Here is a 10,000-nt window from a genome sequence, read left to right on the forward strand (position 1 = left end):
AACGCTGGAATCGTGAATTCAAACATGGCCAGAAGTCTGTGGAAACAGCTCCCAGATCTGGTCGCCCCCCTTCTGCCATTGATGAGGAATCTGTCCGTCAAGTTCAGGCTGCCATTTTGGAAGATCGGCGCATTACTATTCGCAAAAAAGCCCAAGATGTCCAGATTAGTACAGGGTCTGTGGAAACTATCATTCATGACCATTTGCATATGCATAAGGTGTCTGTCAGATGGATTCCCAGGTTGCTCACACCATTCCAGAAGCGAGAACGCGTCGAGTGCTCGAGGATGAATTTGGAGATGTGCCAAGAAGATGAGTTTTTCAAAAGATTGATACACAGGATGAAACCTGGGTCCATCACTATGATCCAGAGACCAAAGCCCAGTCAATGTATAATTATAAAAAGTCAATGTACAATTATAAAAATTATAATTATAAAAAGGCTGACTGGGAAGCTATCAGAGATCTTATCAGAGACGCCCCATGGGGAAATATTTTTCTCTTCCTGCTGAACAGTGTGCAACCGAGACCACTGAATGGTTCAAAACTGCAATCGAAGCGCATGTCCCCATGCGGAAATTCTATAGCAAGCTCCACTCTCCCCAATGGTTTACTTCGACTTGCGCAACTGCCATTGCTCAAAGGCAGCATGCATTCCGCAGGTTTAATCGACATAAGTCCAGTTCAAACAGACAGAAGTACATAGAAGCTAGAAATAACGTTAAGAAAGAAATAGCGACAGCTAAGAGGGAATTTACGGAAACCACTAACCAACGCATCGAAGCACAAAAACTAGGAACTCGTGACTTCTGGAAAATCTACAACAGTGTAGTAAATAATGGGCAATCAACAATTCCCCCACTAACCAACAATCACGAGGTTCTTTGCTCAGCAACCGAGAAGGCTAACATGCTTGCCAGTCGGTTTGCCACAAACTCCACACTGGACCCTCTAAACCACCCCCCTACCTCAATTTCCTATGCGGACAGACGATCTGATAATCACCTACCTCAATTTCCTATGCGGCTAGACGATCTGATAATCACCCCTGCTCAGGTGCATGCCATCATAAAAACCTTGACACTTCAAAAGCATGTGGACCCGACCTCATCCCAGCTGTGCTATTAAAAAAGTGCTCAGCCGAAGTAGCTCCAGTTCTCTCCAAACTCTACAAAAAATGCCTTAATGAATCTTGCTTTCCGGGCTGTTGGAAAACTGCTTCTGTGGTACCAGTATTCAAGAATTCTGGCGAAAGAACTGACCCATTAAACTATCGCCCTATTAGCCTCCTCCCACATTTTGCCAAAATATTTGAGACCTTAATTAACCATGCTCTAGTCCAGCACCTTACAGATGCTAAACTTCTGACCGACCAACAATATGGATTTAGACAAGCCCGTTCCACGGCAGACATCCTCACTGTAATCTCTGAACGCATATACCATTCACTGGACAAAGCGGGAGAGGGCAGAGCGGTAGCTCTAGATATATCTAAGGCTTTTGACAGGGTATGGCGTGAGGGTCTCCTCAGGAAGATTAGATCTTACCGTATCACTGGTAGAATACTTAACATAATTAAATCCTTCTAAGATAAGAGAAAAATCCAGGTTGTCGTCGACGGTCGTACATCTTAACAATATGATATAAATGCAGGAGTGCCCCAGGGATCTATCCTTGGACCTCTGCTGTTCCTGATATTCATAAATGACCTCCCCGACAAAATTGCCTCTGAGATGGGTATATATGCTGATGACACCACACTCTATAGCAGGCACGACAAGAAAACAAATGAACATATATCTAAAGTAATGGCAGAAACACTAGAGGATGACCTCCAATCAGTAGTGGAATGGGGACAAAAATGGATGGTCACGTTCAATGCCGCCAAGACAAAACTGGTTTCATTCAATAATTACAAGAAACCTTCTCTACCACCTATAGCAATGGCCAACGACTCTGAGAGTACGTCTCTCAAGCTCCTTGGCCTAACGTTCACAGGAAACATGAGTTGGAACAATTACATCGAGGGCATTGCCAGGGCCGCTGCGAGGAAGGTGGACTCTCTCTACCGTGCTAGAAAACTTCTAACACCCGAAAGTATCTTGTACCTCTATAAGGCCACTATTCGCCCATGTATGGAGTATTGCTGTCTATTTGGGCCGGTGCATCGGCTACTAGTCTCTCGCTCCTTGACAGGGTTCAAAAGAGAGTCGCAAATCTGATAGGCCCTAAACTGGCATCTAAGCTTCAGTCTCTGTTCCATCGTCGAAACGTTGCATCCCTCTGCCTGTTCTACAAGTATTATAATGGCGAATGCTCTGAAGAACTGCAAGCACTTGTGCCCCCACGACGTGAACACCCTCGACAGACCCGACAAGCTGCAAAATCCCATCCCGCACTGTAGAGATCCCTAGATATACAAGATCTTTCTACTCCAGTAGTTTCTTCCCCAGAACTGCTAGACTTTGGAATTCCATTCCAGGTCACTGCTTCCCCAACTCTACTGACATGCATAAGTTCAAGTGCAACGTGAACCAACATCTCGCTGCCCTAATCCCTACATAGTACCCCAGTAGATGTTTCCCCTGATAGTAGCCCCCTACACCAAAGTGGTAATGTGCCTTGTTTGGGGTGAAAATGTAATAATAAAAAAAAAATGCAGTGGAAGCACTTGGACTCACCACCTTCAAAGAAGGCAAGGGTGAAGCTCTCCGCTGGCAAGGTCATGCTCACAGTCTTCTGGGACCAGGACGGAGTAGTGATAACAGATTTCCTGAGAAAGGGTTTTCTACTAAAACGGTCTCCAGAGCTGCATCAAACGATGGGAGAAATACATAACTCTGGATGGTTCCTATGTAGAGAAAGACTAATAACTGTGCCAAGTTTCGTTGCTCTACTGCTATGAAAAGTGGGTCAGGGGCATTACTTATTGCACGCCCTCGTATATATTGTATATTTATATAAAAATTAGTTTTATTTTTAACTCAACGGCGTTAAATTACATTTATTTGTAAGGAAAACACATGAAAATACGTTAAAACAAAAATATATATATTGTTAGCCTTGGGTATGCTTTTATAGCATCAGCGGCTTTTAATATCGGACTTAAGATAGGGCGGCAATAGATTAGGTAAGAAGACTCATTTTTTTTAAATCGGAAGTCGCAAACCGGACGGACGGTTTAAACGTTGAAACAAACAAGCTGATCTGAGCTTTATATATATATATATATATATATATATATATATATATATATATATATATATATATATATATATATACAGTGATGATCATATTTATTGGCACGGTAAAATAAAAGTTAAATTTTGTCTAATAAATTCTAAAAAAGGGATTAAATTAAAGAAAATAACAAAGTATATTATGTATTTTTAACTGGCCTTTCCGATGCAGCAATCGGACTTTAGAAAAAATAAATAACAAAGGAACAACAAACATAATTGCAAAAAGCCCTTGTTCAAAATTATTGGCACGATTTATTTAATAATCAATTGTAAAGCCTTTGGCCTTGATTACCTTCGTCAGTCGCTTTTCATAGTTTACAACCAAGTTGTTGCACTCTTCAGTAGTAATTTTAGCCCACTCTTCCTGACAATAATCCTCCAATTGAATAAGATTCTTAGGCTTCCTTTGCATTACCCTCAATTTTAATGTTCTCCATAAATTTTCAATTGGATTAAGGTCTGGGCTTTGTGATGGCCACTCCAAAACATTAATATGATTGTCCTCAAGCCATTTCTTAGTCAGTTTAGCCGAATGCTTTGGGTCATTATCTTGCATGAACCACCAACGACGACCAAGTGAGAGCTCTTTAGCAGAGTCTTTCAGGTTTTCATCCAATATTTTAACATAATCTTCCTTTTTCATGCTACCTGTGACCTTAACAAGTCGCCCTAGTCCAGAGGCAGCAAAGGATCCCCAAAACATCAAACTGCCTCCACCGTGCTTCACTGTGGGTATGGTGTTCTTAGGCAGGAAAGCTTCGCCAGATTTTCTGTAAATATAAGACACTTTATTATGGCCAAATAACTCTATTTTCGTTTCGTCAGTCCATAGAACACGTTTCCAGAATGCAACATCTTTATCAATATGACGTTTTGCAAAGGCTAGCCTTGCTTTCAGGTGCATAGGCTTCAATAAGGGAGTCTTTTTCGGACGACATGCTTTTAAACCAGCTCTCTTCAAAACTCTACCAACTGTATGTCGAGATACATTCACTCCAGAGGTGCTCTGTTCATCAACAATCTCCCCAACAGAGATCCTTGGGTTTTGTTTTACTTGTCGAACAATTTTCCGTTCATCTCTTGGGGAAAGAATCCTTTTTCTCCCTCTACCCTCTAAACTCATAACGTGGCCTTGCGATTTGAACTTGTTTATTATGGCTCTAACAGTGGATTTGGGAAGGTTTAGCTTCTTTGAAATCTTATCATAGCCCTCCCCATTGGTATGGCATGCTACAACAAGCTTCCTGACGTCTTCGCTGTGTTCCTTAGTTTTAACCATGGCGATTGAAAATTATAATTTAGTCACTTATAATAGTTTAAATAAATCGCTATCTAAAAATTATCTGAAAAAAATTATTCACTGAATTAGCGTTAAACAAGCATAATATGGCTATAAAAAAGTTCAGAAAGCACGTAAACCGGAAATTGATTGATATTATACTGATACTAAAAGAAAAACAAAGCCGTGCCAATAATTTTGAACAAGGGTTTTTTGCAATTATGTTTGTTGTTCCTTTGTTATTTATTTTTTCTAAAATCCGATTGCTGCATCGGAAAGGCCAGTTAAAAATACATAATATACTTTGTTATTTTCTTTAATTTAATCCCTTTTTTAGAATTTATTAGACAAAATTTAACTTTTATTTTACCGTGCCAATAAATATGATCATCACTGTATATATATATATATATATATATATATATATATATATATATATATATATATATATATATATATATATATATATATATCTCACTCGTATGTATATTTATATTTATATCAATATCTCTATATATTTACATATCCATACATATCTATATAGTTCGTATCTATATCTCTCTATTGGGTTATATCTATATCTACGATTTCAAACATAAGTTCCTCTCTCTCTATCAAATAAAATGATATGAGTGTGATTTACTACTGATATTTCAATTTCAATTGTTTCTTAATGATATAAATCCTCTGAACTGGCAATTCTATTTAATTTAAATAGATTTGGCCATAAAAAACATCTTTACTGTATGTAAAGATTAAAAGTATATGTATTATTGTATTGTACTATAAAAAGGTATATATGTGCGTGTATTTATCTCATTGTTTAATATTGCCTGAATAATGTATATATATATATATATATATATATATATATATATATATATATATATATATATATATATATACATATGAAATTTTGTTTATATATATATATATATATATGAAATTTTGTTTATATATATATGAAATTTTGTTTATATATATATATATATATATATATATATATATATATGAAATTTTGTTTATATATATATATATATATATATATATATATATATATATATATATATATATATATATATATATGTTGGCACAACGAGGGAGAAAAAAAAAAAAGCGGGAGAAAAAATTCAAAGTTCCCCAAAGAGAAACAATGCGTTTGATGTTTCCTTTTGCCGGCACAAAGAAGGTTGACGCAGGTTTTTTTTTTTTTTTTTTTTTTTTTCTCCCTCGTTGTGCCAACATTTTTAATGTGTTTTAAACGTAAATATATATATATATATATATATATATATATATATATATATATATATATATAAATGGACACAGTTTCAGATTAGGTTGACAATTTTCTTTAGAATGACAGCTTTTGTAGGTTTTCGACTATGCTGAATATGGAAATCGCATTGAAATTTTGAAGAAATAAGTAGTTATCGAGATATAAAATGTTGTATTATGCATTGCATTCTTTGGCGGCCATCTTTTTTACACGTGTGCGCGCGATAAACAAATCTACGCGCGTAACAAAGATGGCCGCCAAACAATACAATACATAAAACAACTTTTTATATCTCGATAACTACTTATTTCTGCAAAATTTCAATCATCTTTCCGTATTCAGCATAGTCGAAAACCAAACAGGTCGCCATTTAAAAGAAAATAGTGGAGGTGGACCTAATCTAAAAAAAAATACCAATAAATGTTTAGAGGTACAAAATTTATATATCGATTTAAATAGAATGTACGGAAATTTCTCGAGAGCTCTTTCGGCTATCATCTCGTCAGGAGAAATTGATATCATACACAAACAATATTACTGGCGAAATTAAAGACCACTACGGGGGAATTTGAATGTGTCAGAAATAAGAAAAACAAATTTAACCTTTTTTTTGTTTTCTAAAAAAAGTTTGAAAATTGGCCCCTGATGAGGATGGCGAAAGACGTCTAGGGTTTAAAAGAATTCTTTTTTCCGCTATTTGTAAATTGTGTACCACAAACAAACTCTTTTAATATATATATATATATATATATATATATATATATATATATATATATATATATATATATATATATATACTAGACTACACATGATCCGTTGGGTCAGTATATATTAACTATTGAATTAATGTATGAGTGTGACACTTGTGCCGTAAAGAAAATAGTTTTTTTTTGACATAACAGAAACAGTTCTATGAAAGTATATTAAAATGAAAAAATGAATATAGACAGATTTCTATGAGTCGTTTGTTTATAATTATTGAAAAAAAGAAACTTACAGCCATTGAATTATAAGTGGTTTGCCATACTTATAGGTAAATGTGCACTGAACAGGTACCATAATACTTAAAGGTAAATTCAAATTTTTAAATATCTTTTAATTTAAATGTGAAAAAAATAATTGGGTCGCTGAAAAGGTACACAGTAAAACAATACATTGTTAAATAGTAGATTATTTGTAAGAAAATTGCGTTAAAATAACTTAAACGTAATTCGGAAATGAACGATGTAAAAAAATGCAGAAAGTATTAACAATTATTTATTTGGATAATTTAAAATGCAAAAAAAAAAAAAAAAAAAATTAGGCCGCTGAAAACGTACACAGTAAAAAATAAATACGTTGTCAACAGCTCAAAGTTGATTTATTTGTGAGAAAATTTCGACATTATAGTTGTAATACAGAATAGTTGCAAAACATCCCTTAAGGGGTCAGTATGTTATATTAGCTATGGAATTAATGTATGAGCGTGACACTTGTGACGTAAAGAAAATAGTTTTTTTTTTACATAACAGAAACATTTCTATGAAAGTATATTAAAATGACAAAAAATATAGATAGATTTCTATGAGTCGTTCTGTTTAGAATTGTTTATTTTTGAAAAAAAAACTTCTTCATTAGTAATAGTAGTATTAGTAGTAGGAGAAGTAGTAGAGTAGTAGTAGGGAAAATACATGTCAACCAGTAGTAGTAATAGTAGGATAAGGAACAGGAGGTGTAGTAGTAGTAGTAAAGAGGAGAAGTAATAGTAGTAGCAAGAAGAGGAGGCATAGTAGTAGTAATAGTAGGAGGAGGAGGAGGAGGATAGGGCGCAAGCAAACAACCAAGAACGACAGTACTGTAGAATAAGCTACAAAATTATCATATTAAAAACTCAACTCTTTCTGGCTTAAAACTCATTGGTATATGAAAACTTACTGAATTACACGAACTCAGTATATTACACACACACACACACACACACACACACACACACACACACACACACACACACACACACACACACACATATATATATATTGAGAGAGAGAGAGAGAGAGAGAGAGAGAGAGAGAGAGGTGGATAGATATACCACTTTTTGGCAATTTTATAAGTTTTATAAGTTCCAAGTCTCAGCGACTATTGATCAGAATTTAACAAATGAAGACTCGTTGGAACGGTAATTATCTGAATTGTGTAGTGGGCTATGTGACATTTGCCCTTAATGTCTTATATAAAGATTATCATCGATCACTCGGAGCCTATTTTTGGCACATTTTTACAGCCATAAAATGTTTCAATTACAGTCATTTGTTTCTTAGTTTTGCATATGAACTACAAAATATATGATAATGCCCTAAAACCTCTTGCCTTGATGGAGGGGAGACTAAAACCTACTGCCATTATTAGAAATGATCTGAAATTACAGCAAGGGGAGACTTGATTCCAAATATTTCTCACATGTTATATCTCCCCTCTTTGGTTTTCATACATAAAGTAAATTTCATAGTGTATGAGGATTATTTGATACTGGAGATATTCATAATCGTACTCTATTTCAAAAAGAGAGGATATATAACATAGGAGAAATAGCTGGGCCATAGTTCCCCCTTCCTGTTATTCCAGATCATTTTAAACCATAGCAACAAGTTTAATCTCCCCTCCATCAAGGCCAGAGATTTTGGGGAAATATATGCATATTGCTCTGTATTTTAGTGTGCTCGAATGTCTTCATCTTAAATTCTACACAATTATGCAGAATGTAGAAACTATGCATAAAATGAAATCAACGTAATACTGAGATGAAACAAATCATCCTAGAAGAAACCATAAAAATGAATAAGTAATTAATCAACGATCGCTTTTCAAAGGGATATGCAAATTAGTTGACCTTCTTGTAGTCGCTCATATATCAATGACTGAGTATATTAAGAAGTTCGTTTTAATAATTTTATATAAAAAGTAGAATTTTAACTTGAATATCAGAGCAAGAAAAAAAAAAACTCCGTTTTATAGGTATGCAGATTTAGATACTAGAAATTATTTCACATCAAAAGCTTATGTTCAGGGCCCTTAAGAATACTTTCAAATTCAGAGATTTTTACTTAAGTTGTTTATAATGCCTAGGAATCATATCTAATAAATAAATGACCTACCCTAGGTAAGATACAATTATTTCATATGTGTAATACCCGTCTTATGTAGGTAAAATATTCTTTTGCTCGAAATAACAAATGATATATAAACGTACAAAATTCCTCTCTCATAAGAATAACAAATATATTACAAAACCAAATTCAATTTTCTCATTGTTTATACGGCCCCGAGCAACGCCGGGTAGCCCCGCTAGTATCTAATAAAATATGAAATATTTGGATTAAGGAATGAGAGTCTGTGTTTATTTTTTATTTTTATTTATTTTTTTTTTACACAGTGATCACCACTTATCAAGGCCCGGAAGCCACTCAGGGATAAGGGTTATTGCAAGTACATTACGTTAGTGTGGAGATTTGATGAAGTGCTTACTTAAGGGGGCGGTTCATTAGGAATTTGTTAACATTGGACTTGAAGACATCCAAGTTGTAGTCCGGTGGGAAGCAGGCAGACGGAACAGAGTTCCACAGGTGTGCAGTTCTAAGAAAGAAGCTTTGTTCATGGAATCCACGTTTTGATTTAGGCACAGATAAAGAGTGGGGGAAATTTTTCACAGTGGATTCGGCTAGACGGGTGTTTTTCGTCTGTGTTTATACTATATTCCTTGGAAATCATTTAAAATACTTCAAATAAAATTATATTTGGGTAATATTTATTAATTGATATTTAATAGCTATAGCTAAAATTTAACAAATAGCAGATGTATCTCGGTTTCATGAAGGGTTTCCACTCCCAATTAATACGTTTGCATAAGAGAAAATTTAACTAAATATAATCTATTATTTACACTTACGTAACAACTGTATCCGAAAATATACAATGACAGGTTAATTAGTTTAGTTGTTAAATCTATACACAGGAATATATAAATATGTAAACATACGAAACTTTCGTAATTTCACTAAATTTGCAAAAGGCGAAACGGCGTCAACCGAAATAGAAAATGAAACGATAAATCTGTTCATTATTCTTTATTCGCTTCGTTTTCCGTTTCGGCTAACGCTGTTCCCGTTTTTCTCTCGAAAAGGTTAAGGCCGTTAGGTTTGATATGAATAGTCTGTAAGACGGCAA

The 10,000-nt window shown here is 34.7% G+C and overlaps 1 protein-coding gene across 1 annotated transcript in view; it reads right to left on the reverse strand.

The window, feature by feature from the left end:
* LOC145297782 (uncharacterized) overlaps nucleotides 1-10,000 on the reverse strand; it is a 246,130-nt gene that overhangs the window by 93,142 nt on the left and 142,988 nt on the right. The window lies entirely within an intron of this gene.

The sequence above is a fragment of the Euprymna scolopes genome, chromosome 18 (assembly GCF_053919585.1).
Source record: "Euprymna scolopes isolate OS-2025 chromosome 18, ASM5391958v1, whole genome shotgun sequence".
Lineage (NCBI taxonomy): Eukaryota > Metazoa > Mollusca > Cephalopoda > Sepiida > Sepiolidae > Euprymna > Euprymna scolopes.